This window comes from Meriones unguiculatus, chromosome 6 (genome assembly GCF_030254825.1).
Source record: "Meriones unguiculatus strain TT.TT164.6M chromosome 6, Bangor_MerUng_6.1, whole genome shotgun sequence".
Classification (NCBI taxonomy): Eukaryota; Metazoa; Chordata; class Mammalia; order Rodentia; family Muridae; genus Meriones; species Meriones unguiculatus.
Genome location: NC_083354.1, coordinates 115156991 through 115170653, shown reverse-complemented (window position 1 = coordinate 115170653; position 13663 = coordinate 115156991). Strand labels below are relative to the sequence as shown.

The 13663-nt window shown below is 40.5% G+C and overlaps 1 long non-coding RNA gene across 1 annotated transcript; it reads left to right on the top strand.

Annotated features, from left to right (window-relative positions):
• The first annotated feature begins 2825 nt into the window (after nucleotides 1–2825).
• LOC132654559 (uncharacterized) lies at nucleotides 2826–13229 on the top strand. The gene is made up of 3 exons (XR_009592186.1): nucleotides 2826–2988; nucleotides 3902–4007; nucleotides 13125–13229. It is a non-coding gene; the product is annotated as an uncharacterized LOC132654559 (long non-coding RNA).
• The last annotated feature ends 434 nt before the right edge of the window (nucleotides 13230–13663 follow it).

Genomic DNA, 13663 nt, shown 5'->3' with positions numbered 1-13663 from the left:
CTTTATGTTATTAGTGGCTATTGTGAAGAGTGTTGTTTCCCTAATTTCTTTCTTGGCCCATTTGTCTTTTGTATACAGGAGGGCTACTGATTTTTTTTTAGTTAATTTTGTATCCGGCCACTTTGCTGAAGGTGTTTATCAGCTGTAGGAGTTCCCTGGTAGAATTTTTGTGGTCACCCAGGTATACTATCATATCATCTGCAAATAGTGGTACTTTGACTTCTTCCTTTCCAATTTGTATTTTCTTTACCTTATCTCCTTTAGTTGTCTTATTATTCTAGCTGATTTGCTACTCTTTCCATTATCCATTTCTCATCTTTTTCTTCTGCCAAACAAGTGTTGATAGGTTGCCTTTGTAGTCCCATGCCATTGGGAATACAATAGAGACAACAGTCCCAGGTAAGTCATAATCATTCTAGTCTAGTAACTTGCTCTGATGATGGCAAATTCATCTTTGATTTTTCCTGTAATAATCAGTACTTCAAGTGTTGAAGAGATATGGAGAGATTGGGCAGCCTTGCCTTGTCCTTGATTTCAGTGGGATTGATTTAAGTTTTTTTTTTTTTCCATTTAGTTTGATATTGGCTATAGGTTTGCTCTATATTGTTTAGGTATGTGCCTTATATCCCTGATCTCCCCAAGACTTTAAACATAAACAGGACTAATGCTTTTTCAGAGTCTAAGGAGATGATCATGTGGGTTTTCTCCTTCAGTTTGTGTATATGGTGGATTACATCGATGGATTTCTATATATTGAACCACCCCTGCATGCCTGGGATGAAGCCTACTTGATCATGGTGGATGATATATTTGATGTGTTCTTGGATTCAGTTTGCAAGTATTTTATTGAGTGTTTTTGCATCAATGTTCATAAGAAAGATAGGTTTGAAGTTCTTTTTTGTTGTTGTTGTTGGGTCTTTGTGTTGTTTAGGAATCAAGGTGACTGTGGCCTCATAGAATGAGTTTGGTAATGTTCCTTCTGCTTCTATTTTGTGGAATAGTTTGTGGCATATAGATTCTGGTGGAGTAGTCTTCAGGATGATGAGAGAGGTCTAGGGTAACAGGAAAGGGTGTTGGCATTTTGGATGCAGCCCTGCTGGGGTGTGATTTTAGATTCCTTAAAGGGTAAGTGGTGCTGGCACAGGTGCTGTGAATGGTATGGGTGTTAGTGCGGGTGTGTTGAATGGCAGGAGTGTGGTCCTCTGAGCCTTGAATGGCAGCGGTGCAGTTTTCTCAGATGGTAGCTGATGGGGCACAGGTGCCTCAGGTGGAAGCTATGAGGAGCGTCCACTTCAGGTGGCAATCATGGGGTATCTGGTGCCTCAGAAGGCAGCTGAGCTGAGGCTTACAGGCCTACTAGACATGTTGGTCCTGGGCTTCAGACTCATCTGTGCTTTACCATCTTGGACCTGGAATCCAAAATGATTTTATATCCACCAGAGGGACCAGTAGAACCTGGTTTGGAGGTTGGGATCTGTCCCAGATGTAGATGTCAGAGGGTCCCTGGACCTGGGGGCCTGCACTCTCTTAAGTATGCAGAAAGGACAAGGGGCTCACAGTTTGTGACTCCTGGACCCAGGAGAAGGCCATGGGAGGCCTGGAATGACTGTCCCCAACTCCCTGGATGTCCCTCATGGTCCAGGAATCACCAAAACTGTTGTTTTGGATCCAGCCACCTGTTTACTCACCAGTTTTGCAGTCTCTGGTCTTCCGCCCCTTCGGTAGAGTACCCAGCGGTCACCACCATCTTGGAACTCCACAGCCTTGATTCTTTCTAACACTGTTTACGGTGTAACATTTTTAGCATACAAGCAGTCTTTTGGATATAAAATGATGAGCTTAAAGGTTTGTATATGAAGTTATATTTATTCATCACTAAGCTCATAGGTTTAAATATTTGAATATTTGCCTGAACAGAACTACCCCTTATTTATACAATGAGAAATTCTGAAGAAGTTATGCTTACCTGCCTTGCCACCACCTGTTTTGAATGCTTGCCAACAGGATGGTAGCTATGTCAGGTGTTTTCAAGGCAAACCATAAGGTAGAGACATAAGAAATGGGTCTTAAGCAAAGCAGTGGCCTTCTTAGGAAAGTTACAAAAGGCAAAAATTGGAGAAATCTATGGTTCTGTGCAGGATCCTTGCAAAAAAAAGAAGGAAGAAGGGCCCATCCAAGCAGAAGCCTGTCAAAAGACCACACAGTCTTTTCATTCTTGAAAGAAGTTTTAGAAGGTTACTTGGTAAGACATAGTTATTATATGAGGACAACTTGAGCTTTATGTCCATAAATCAGATATAATAAAACAGATATGGAGCTATACGTATGTGAGCATGGCCCTAAGTGTATACAACAGTGGCCAGTAGTGTATGTAAGTGTTCATTTGCGTTGTTATCTATGATGAAGTACTTTTTGATATTGTCTTCTTTTTTTACATTAGTTTAGGTGATTTGAAGGTGATGATCATTATATTTTTAGTACATATAATTAAAGGAAAGGCTTTACTCCATGACAGGCATTTGGCTCTCAAGACCTTTGGTGGCACAGGGCAATGGAATCCCAATTTGCTCATTATTTTTGGAAGGCTCAAAGACTACAGGATTTTCAAGGAAGTACTTTAAGTCTTTGAGGAGCTGTTTAATAATTCTGATTAAAAGATGAAAGGGCGACAGAACTCCAGGCCACGCTTTCTTTCCTCGCGGAAGAAAAATACAGTAAATGAATATTTTAAAGAGAGGCAATTATATTGCTTTTGCCTGGAAATCTTTTCTGTGCTGATAGGATATATTTTCCTTTTCCTGTTTGTTTTTTCCCTGTAGTGCAGCTGTGTCTGGACACCCTGATTTTCCCAGCTCAATAACTGAACCTCTTCTATATGAAGTTCCCAGGGTGTGCTACCCTGTGCTGGTAAAATTACATTTTGGTTGCTGCCCTACATTTAGACTGCTGCAAGAAGTCTGGACATTGATGGTTTGTTTGCAAGTCTCTGTAAGTAGATGTTTTTCTTCAGAAAGAAGTTATTGTGTGTTTTGTGTTTTGTACTGGTTTCCCGATTTAAGGCCCTCAGAGAGTTTGTGCAGGGATTGTAAAGTGACCAGTGAAGTATGGTTTGTTCTTGGACCATCTTAAGGGCTAATTAGTACTTTTCTTTAAAGATAGTGGTGGAGATGGTGTTGGCAAGGCTGCTGTATAATTGATGAGGACCACTGTGTCAACACCACCCTTGTTGTTCCCCCACAGGCCCCAGGAAATTACTTGTTTTAGTCTTTTCTAGAAATGTTAAGTTTTTGATAAAACAGACATTATTATTAGAAACTGACACGAGGTGACTTATGCCAAGTGCAGCTGGTAGAATTCTCACTCGGGCTCCACAGTCAGCACTCTCTTCATACCAAGCACCTGTATTCTTGGGCACCAATTCATGAAATTTACAGGTTTCTGAGAATTTGATTTTCACAGTCCCCCACTATTTATGACTATCTTGGGCATGACAGGTAATTTTTCATGATTATAAAATATTAAAATTATTTAAAATTCATGACTCAGCTACTCATCATTTAATTTTTAAAATTATGATTTAAAGTCTTATTAATAAGACCTCTGCCCAGTGATGGATGAGCCACGATGAAAATTTAATGTAAATAACTGCTTTGTTCCAACTAATTTTTAAATTTATGTTTGAAATAGCAACTTATTTCAGACTTTCAGATTGGGAGTCCTAGAGCACTTTCACTCCCCAGGTAGGAATTTGTTTTAATAACAGTGAGTATTGTAAAAAAAAAAAAAAAAAAAAAGGAGGACGCGTATTTATCTGCAAAACATGGTGAGATCCAGTAGGCCTAAGGATGTGGGATGTGACTTATGGTTGTCTGATGGCCAGTTGCACCCTGTGCTGTTTTAGAGGCTGGGAGTGCAGCTGTGTGGACCAGTGTCTGGTTCCTTTCCTGTGCTGAAGCGAAAAACAAACAAACAAACAACAATCGGAGAGAAAGTCGCTGAGAATGGAGGTAAGCCTTGTCTGTGGTGATCGCAGAACGTCTGTTGCACAACTGTGTTTTCACAGGCGGCAGCAACAATGCAGGACAGCCTACCCTTGTGGTCAAAATGGGAGGAAACGCAGAGGCACTGTATTCTTCCTTATGTGTGTTCCTCATCGGATATTTCTCCCTCTGTTTTTTAATCAGACCAGGACACCTGTTTAAGAGGGAAAGCCACGGGTCTGAGAAGCTCGGTTGCTATACAGACCCACTGTTCAATTGTTTCCTGCCAGCAATCTTCCAAAGGCTTTTGTGCTCAGAGGCTGACATCATGTAGCCAGGGAAGATTACCCCATGTGTTTATCTCAGTTGAAATTCCAGATGCTGAACATTGATTCTGACATCCTTTTTCTTTTTTTAATATGGAAAAGGAGTTAAAGTGACACTATATGAGAGGGAGGTACCCAACTGTATATGTACCTGTGTGTGTGTGAGAGACAGAAAGAGAGAAAGAGAGAGAGAGAGAGAGAGAGCAGTTTGTCCACACTTTTAAAAAAAGTTCTTAGGAATCCCCGGTGAGCCCCATTGAGAGCTATGCAGGGTCTCTCTGGCACCTTCTAAAAAGGGTTGATGCAAAGAATATGCTGCTGATTCTGACTACCTGCCAAATGAACATTTCATCACATGCACAGGTGTTCGCACACACACACCCGTGGGACGCAAGAAAAACAGCCCGTGGTAACAAGAGAACAGCCAGGACTGAAGAAACACTGCAAGGTTGTAAATCTTTTGTATAGTTAATCTTTTTAACCATCTCTCATAACACTAGTGTTCTTGTGGGAAACTGAGGCACTGCACAGTGAGATCACAACAGGGAAGGTCGGTGGTGGAGCTGAGCATCTGGCAGAAAGAAACCTTATCCTGCAGACTCGCTGTCCCTCTCTCTGCCCTGGTGCATGACTCCCTGTAAGTGGTTACAGAGTGTGTTTCGGGGGAGGGATTTATGTAACATGGGTAAAAAATGTAGCTTATGGTCCTGCTCTTTGATCACTCGCCCCTGGCGATGCAGCCTTGCCAGGCCACAGAGGAAGAGGATCCAGGCAGTCCTGATGAGGCTTGGCAAGCTAGGGTTAGTTGGCAGGGGAGAGGAACTCTGCTTTTCAGTGGACTAGAGGAAGGGATATGGGGGAAGAGGGAGAAAGACTGGGATTGGAAGGAGATGAGGGAGTGGGTTACAATCGATATAAAATGAATAAATTGAAAAAAATCACACACGAACACACACTTACACTTAATGATGAAGTAAGACAGACTCCAGCAGGCAGGGTCCACAAACTCCTTTCTTTGCTTTTCTTTATTTAACTTCTTTGTAGGCTTTTTCTATTTTATACATACCTATACACATAAATACATGCATGCATATTTATTTATTTATTTATTTTTGCATATATATTTATATATTGGGTGGATAAAGCAAGCTCCAGAGGGCAAGCTCCAATCCAACCTTACATACATACATGTCTGCATACATTCCGGTGAATGGAACAACCTCCAAGGAGTGAGGTCCAAACCATTTACATACATACATATACATACATCCTGGTGGACGGAACAGACTCCAGAGAGCCAGTTCCAGACCATTCTACATACATACACCTTGATGTATGTATGTACGTATGTATGCTCTAAAGAGCAAGTTCCAAATCACACTTTTCCTTCCTTTTCCACACCTTATATATCCCAGCAAAATCTTCCAAGCAGTACAAAAATGACAATATCGTTACATTTCATTTTTTAAGTGAATGATTACAATGAGTATACATAAGAAAAACATGTTCCCCAATACCTTTACATGATCAAATGTTTTACATATGATGGGTAGAAAACAAATATAAAAAATAAGCTATTTCCAGGAACCCATATACACTTGTAACTAAATAACTTGCTATAAATTAACAAGCTGAGTAACAAGGTAATTTCTCAGCCAGCTTTTCTTTACTGGCAGGCTGCAGTTTGTGGTTACAGAGAAAGAATCAATTATCTTAAGAAGTAATCCTATAAAAAAAGAATCACAAATCTAAACTTTTATATAAGAAACAATCAACCATCTCTACTAAAAATCTTTAAGGTGCACATCTACTCATTAATAATTTTTATTAAAGCATATCTGAAAGTTGAGGGCAAAAAGAAGTGTAAGGGAATCAATTGTCTCAGTAACCAGCTCAGCTTCAGTGAGAGAGTCATGTCAGCTAGGGCTAACTGGGGTATTGTTCTCACTCACCGACCTCAACAAGTCCCTGGCTCTACTACTATGACTATACTTCCTGGACTTCAAACTATTCTCTGTTATTTTCTACATCAGAACCGCTAGCAAAAACATTTTTACCCAACCCTGTTAAACAATCTGTTTTTCCCAAGATTTTCAGTATCAGAGCCATTAGGAAAAACATCTTTACCTAACCTTGCTATCTATTTTTCCAAATTCTTCTAAGGGTAGTGGCCATTGCTAACAATCTACCTCTGCAGCTTCTTTTCAAGCGTGACGGTTAAAATTATTAATCTGCCTCCAGTAGCAACGCCTAAACGAGATCGAGCATTGTTATTTGTAGATGCCAGATATGCTGCCCAGTCAGAGTTTACACACAATTTATGTATTTGGAGGATTATGAGGCCCACAAAGATAATGAGCAGAAGTATGCTTCACAACAGCATAAAGTCCACAGGACACATAGTTCTTGGGCCATGCTATGCCAAGACACATCCACCACTGCTCTGCTAACTGTTGGACACGTTCCAAGAGTTCTAGAGCTCTTTTGCTGTTGCTCCTGCATGGCTCCCAACAATTTCTTATTAAGGCAACCTTCAAACCATTATTCAGAGCACAGAAGTCCGGACACAATTTTGCAATGGACAGGCAGAAATCCTTAATGTCTCTAGAATGATAACTGTCCTCCTCAGTGTGCTCGTTCTGATTGAGACTTGGGTGATCCTTGACACATGCAGTGCTGGGCACATAAGCAAAGTGAGGCAGTGGCAGAAGGGCCCAGCCTAGGGCACTTAAAAGAACCAAGACTTAGATTTGTTACCAAAGATTATGTATAGCTTAGAACCTTGGGCTAGTTAGTTTTATGTCAACTTGACCCAAGGTGGAGTCATCTAAAAGAAGGGAGCCTCAACTGAGAAGATGTCTCCATTAGATCTAGCTGGAAGGCATTTTTTAAAAAATTAGTGATTGATGGGGGAGAGCCCAGCCCAGTGCGGATGGTGCCATCTCTGGGCTGGTGGTCCTGGTTTCTATGAGAAACCCGGTAAGTAGCACGTATTTGTATTTTCTACGTCAGCTCCTGCCTCTTGTCCTGACTTTCTTCAGTGAAGGACCGTGATGTGAAAGTGCAAGCTGAAATAAACGTGTCCTCATGAAGTTGCTCTTGGTCATGGTGTTTCATCATAGCAATTCTAACACTGACTAAAACAAACCTCTTACTCTTTTGGAGAAGCAGCTGAGGCCTGAGCAGGCTGTCCTGACTTTTCTGAGGGAGAACAAAAGCCTCATCTCTGAGCCCTCATTTGGGGCTATTTCTTTCATAGCTTGTTCATTTGGACATCCATGGCTATTATGTTCATTGCTGTATGGTCACTTTTTATGATACTTTTCTACTGTTTTTGATGATTTGTAGCATTAACAACGTTTATTTAGGTAGATTATCATGACTTCATTGTCAGGCATTTGTGTAATTTGAAAGTACATAAAATATCTCTCTATATACAATTTTATTGTAGCATGGCAGTTCCAATGTGTGTAGTGGAGTATCACAAAGCCCATTAGGCTTTGTTAGGCTGCAGTTCCATTGGACAGATCTGTCATGTTTTTGTGGGCATCTTGGTGGCTGGGCTTTCACCTGGAGGCCCTTGGAAAGCTGCCATCTCTAGGTTCTACAAGGTTGTGGCAGGACTCAGTTCTGAGAGTTAAGACTACCATCCTTTTGCTGGCTGGTGTTCAGGTTAGCCCTTAGTTGCCCCCTTCCTTCCTGGCCATGATAGGTGGTCCCCTACATCCTGAATGCCAGCCAAACCCTACTAGGGAAGTCTACTGAGTCTAGTCTTTGTTGCTTCTTTGGCTAGTTAGAATAATAAGAAATATCATTAGACCCTACCCTTAAATTAACAACATCTGCAAAATAGATAATAAATATGTGATGTATCAGAACTATAGGTATATTTCATTACATTCAAACCCCTTCTTTTAGGATAAACCCTAGGATGGCATCTTAAAATTCTGTCTGTCATATCATTCTGAGCCTCAGTTTCTGCTAGACAATCTTATTTGTATTATACACACACAGTGTTATGGTGTTATCTTTCTACAAACTTGTCATATTTTTAAAATAAGATTTTAGTTATGCCAACATGGGTAGGTAATTAATACATTTAAATGCTTTTTGAAATATCACCTTATTTTATTTTAATAATATATTCTATTTTCATAATATAAAATAAATTTATATTTAGCCATAAAACAATAAAATGCCATCTACAACCTACATATTGAAATTATTTTTATGTTATGTGGAAATTTACCACACATCTTTATTCATGGGAACAAAGAAAATGTGAGAATGATGTTTACACAATCCATTTGAATTAAAATATACTTATGTGTATGCATATCAATTTTTAAAAGATAGAGTTAATAATATATAAGAAATACTTTATTTCTCTGTTTGTAATATATTTCAGTTCATGAATTAGTCTGTTACTGAACTCTTGAAAGTTAAAATATATTGTTATTGAGTAATGTAATTTCATTTATTTTGCAGCTGGCAAACCATACCTTCCCCTAAGTAATTGTTTCTGAGGATTTATATTATTCAGAGTTGGGTTTTAAATGGAGATTTGGATAAAGCTTGTTACTGAACAGAAAGTCAAATCTGAGGACAGAATCACTGCACCATGCTCATCCAATATCCCCAAGGAAGAGTTGGCACAAGAACTCAAAAATGATTCTAATTCAGAAGGATGAAAAACCTAGTGTGTGATAGCTATTATCATGAGAATTTATTCAGTTGTAGAAAAAGCACTTTTATTTCTAGGAGTTGTTTAGTGAATTCTTGCTTGTTGCATGCAATGCTTCTTGATCATATCCAACCCATTACATTGCCTATCCTGCCTTAATGCTATTTTTCTTTTTAAAAAGTCGTATTAAATTAATGCTGCAAGCATTGAATAGGTCTCGAGCCATCCACTGGAGCCAACAGCCACACCTTCCAGAAAAAAAAGAAAAAAGATTTTTCTTCTTCTAGAAGCCATCAATTTTCAATAGATCCTAAGCTAGGGGTGGATCCTCATGATCTTCTCTAACTTCTGTGTTGGAATGCTGGCTTGATCTAATGCAGCTAAATATAGCTGCTGTGCAATCCTGCCCATCTTCTAGATTTTCCATTCCTTCTGCCCCTTCTACTATGTTTTCCAAACCTCGGGTCAAGATGTGGTTTGATATAAATGTTCCATTTATAAGATCTGCCTTGACAATTAAGGAATTAGAAAATGCAAAACACAACAGAGAGAGATGGAGATGGGGAGGGGGAGGGGGAGAGGGAGAGGAGGGAGAAGGAAGGAGGGAGACAGAATACTCCAAGGAGATCATGGAGGACTAGTGGCCAAGGGTGTCTTTCTCTTGACAGGATGGAATTTTAGGTGTTTTGGGTTTCTTTGGATGAGTCCATCTCCCTAATTTTGGGTCAGAGTTTATAGACCTGCAGTCTAAGATAAGTATATGAGTGTTCAGAACCAATTTTGGGCATATCTGACCAGCCTGAACCTGTTAGCCAGAAGAAGGACCCTTACTGGTAGGAGAAAACCTTGCCAGGCCTTTGTCTCAAGTCACGAAGGTAAGGAAGCAGTTAGAAGTTTGCTATCTTTAATATTTATTTATGGCTGCTTTCCCTGTCAGGGAACCTGACTGCTTTTGTCACAGCAGTGTATCAAGCAAAGGAATAGAAATGACGACAGGAACTCCACCTGCTAGAAGATCTACTTTAAAACTCAGGGAGACACTTCACAAAGACGGTGCTCTCTTCACATACTTAATGACTATTGTAAAATGCACTTGGCCTAAAGTGAAGAATAAAAAAATAAGGACACTGTGCATTTTCATGCAAGGCCTAAACTATCAAAGTCAGAGATTTAGTGGTGAAGTAAAAGGTAAAATACGATTTTAGGTAAAAATGCTGCTCTGCTTGGTTCAGCAGTTGAGTTTAGCTAGGAAACCAATATCCCAGGAGCTGTTATGGTAGTTGTGCTTGGCAAATTCCAAATTTAGCAGATTCCAATGTTTTTAATACATTGTGCTATTCCAAGGGAAAAAAAAAAAGGTATGCTTACTGGTGCAAGAACAACTCCAATGTTATGTGAATAACTAAGATTTTTGTTTGTTTGTTTGATTAGGAAGGCCTCTTTCATTAAACCCATACCTGACACTGTCAGTGAGGTGTAGAACTTGTGGCTTTATACGTAGTGAGATCCAGGAGAAAAATTACTACTATTATTCTGCTAAATGGACATCTCAATCAAATGAGTTCCTAATGACTTACTGCTATACAATAGTTCAGTGCATTGTTCCACTCATTATCAGAGAAGCTTCTTCTGGAAGAAGAGTACAATGAACACAAAGATCTTAGTTGGTCAATATACAGCAAATAAGAGACTTCAGAGTGCTCAGCACTGTCTGTATCCCAGCCCTCACTTTAATTCTCAAAGGCATGTGTAAAGGAGGACGTGAGAATATGCCAAAATAAACAAACAAACAAACAAACAAACAAACAAACAAACAAAAAACCAAAAACATTTTACTGCTAAAACAAGGCTGAGGCACATATGAACTGAGTGGTACAGTGGCAGATGGCCTGTAGAAGGTCCAAGACCCGAAATCTAAGCATAGAGCAGGAAGGTGAGCACATGGTACCCCTCAAATGAGGAACTGCTACATTTGGTTGTTTCTAGGGGAGGGAAAATCAGGTTTCTTTAATCTTCTGGCAACTGGTTTGTCAACTATACTCCAGGACAAGCCGCGTGCTCAGGAGTAGTCAGCCAACAGAATCCAGACTCAGTGGGTTTAATCAGACTTAAGAAGAGAAAACATGAGTTTGGATTGTTAGGGAAGTGGGAGAGAATTTGGGAGGAGTTGGAGGGACGGCATGGGTATAACTGAAATACACTGTATGAAATTCTCAAAAAATTAATAACAGTATAAAAACAAATTAAGCATGTTGGTTGTGACTGAGAACTCAGCAGACGGTTAACTCCTATATGCTCCACACTACTTCACTAGGGGGCACCCTGGCAGATCAGTGCTGCATTATGCATGGGTCACCAGCTGGTAAGACCATTGATGGCTTTACTCCCCCAGTTTCCAGCATAGCAGCTTCCTGCAGATGAAAGCCAGCCAGCAGGGAGGATGTGCAGCAGTGCAGCAGTGCAGCCGTGCAGCCGAGAGTAGTAAAATCTACATAGGCATATGGAAATGGCAACACTAGTCCAGAGATTAATTTTTATTTTTGAAAAAATTAATTTATTTTGTATTAATTACAATTTATTCAGTTTGTATGCCAGCTGTAGCCCTTTCCCTCATCCTTTCCCAATTCCACCCTTCCTCTCTCTTCTCCTCCCATGCCCTTCTCCAAGTCTACTGATAGAGGAGGTCCTCCTCCTCTTCCATCTGACCCTACTCTATTAGGTCTCAGCAGAACTGGCTGCATCATCTTCCTCTGTGGCCTGGTAAGGCTGCTTTCCCATCAGGGGGAGGTGATCAAAGAACAAGCCACTGAGTTCAGGTCAGAAACAGACCCTGTTCCCATTACTAGGGAATCCACTTAAACACTGAGCTGCCATGTGCTACATCTATGCAGAGGTTCTAGGTTATATCCATGAATGGTCCTTGGTTGGAGTATCAGTCTCAGAATAGACCCCTGGGCCCAGAGTTTTTGGTTCTGTTGCTCTCCTTATGGAACTCCTGTCCCCTCCAGGCCTTTCATCTCCCCTTTCTTTCGTAAGATTCCCTGCACTCTGTTTGGTTATGAGTCTCAGCATCTGCTTTGATACCCTGCTAGGTAGAGTCTTTCAGAGGCCCTCTATGGTAGGCTTCTGTCCTATTCCCTGTTTTCTTCCTCTTCCGATGTCTATCCTGTTTGCCTTTCTCAATGAGGTTTGAGCATCTTACTCAGTCCTCCTTCTTGATTAGCTTCCTTAGTTGTACATTTAGTATGTTTATCCTATATTATGTGTCTAATATCCACTTATAAGTGAGTATATACCATGTGTGTCTTTCTGCTTCTGGGATACCTCACTTAGGATGATCTTTTCTAGTTCCCACTATTGGCCTGTAAATTTCATGATTTCCTTGTTTTTGATTGCTGAGTAGTATTCCATTGTGTAAATGAACCACAATGTCTGCACCCATTCCTCTGTTGAGAATTAATTTTTCTAATGTTTAGAATTCTAAGAAAAAAAAACAATAAAGAAGTTACCAGAAAATATCATGTGTTATCTAACCCTTCCTCCACCATGGGAACAAACCACAGTTTTGTATATAGTAAATCTGGCCATTTCCTGATTTCAGATATCATTGAGTTGTTTACCCTTCAGCATTAGAAGCATTTGTGAATCCCTGTGACAACAATTCCTTGGGGATATCTTATGATCCTCTTTTCAGCTTTGGCTTTCTGTTCAATGACAATCATTATCAAAAATCTCTACTGTAATGTCTTTATTCTGTCCAAAATTTCATCCTCTTTTGCCTTGTTTCACATAAACCTGACCCGTGTTACAGATCATAGCATCTAAACTGTGTTTTCAAGCCTAGAAATACTTCTGGAAATGCACAAGCAATGCCAGCATTTAGAAGCTGTTGTGTGAAAGGGTGTTATTCTTCAAATAGCAGCCCCCAGCATCTTTTGAACAATCATTAAACCCAATTCTCAAGTGTGAATCCTCAGAACAATTGCTTATGGGAAGTACTGTTTTTCTTTCTTTATGGGTCAGCAAGTTAGTCATTCTTTTGGGCATGAAACTGGAGGCTGCATGTGTCCAGAGAACCTAGTCCAATCCTGACATTCTCCTGCCTATGTGTGTACTGCCACTGTCTACCTGCAGCAATGACAGCAGACCTTCACATCACCCATCTCCAGCTCTGCCTATCTCTGGAGGAGGCGTCCAGTGGAACATCCTGACAAAATGGGAATCCTCTGGAGCTGCCATCTGGACCCAGATCGTCACCAACTGATAGACAACTGCATCAAGGTTATCAGCTGGTATCTGGAAATTGCTGTACAGTTTACCTGTAAAGAAAAAGAGTTTCCAAAAAGATATTGTAGGTTTGTGGGCATCTGGTTCTGTGGTAAGAGCTATACCCCAGTTCTTTGACAGCCAGCCTATCCCACAAGCTTTGTTTAGTTTTTCTTGCTGCTTGGGCACATGTGCCAGCACCTGCAGTCTCCTGGCTGCAAGTCCTCCTTTCTTGGGGCTGGTTGGTTTCTTATTTCCACCCTGTTCTTTGCTTTATTGATTGCCTCTGCCTCTCCCTCTGCCATTAGCTTCCGTCCTGCTGCTGCTCTATGAAGGGCCCAGACAACTGGCAACCTCTACGCAGAGGCTGCACCTGGGGCTCTGAAGCTCATTTTAGTTGCACGATC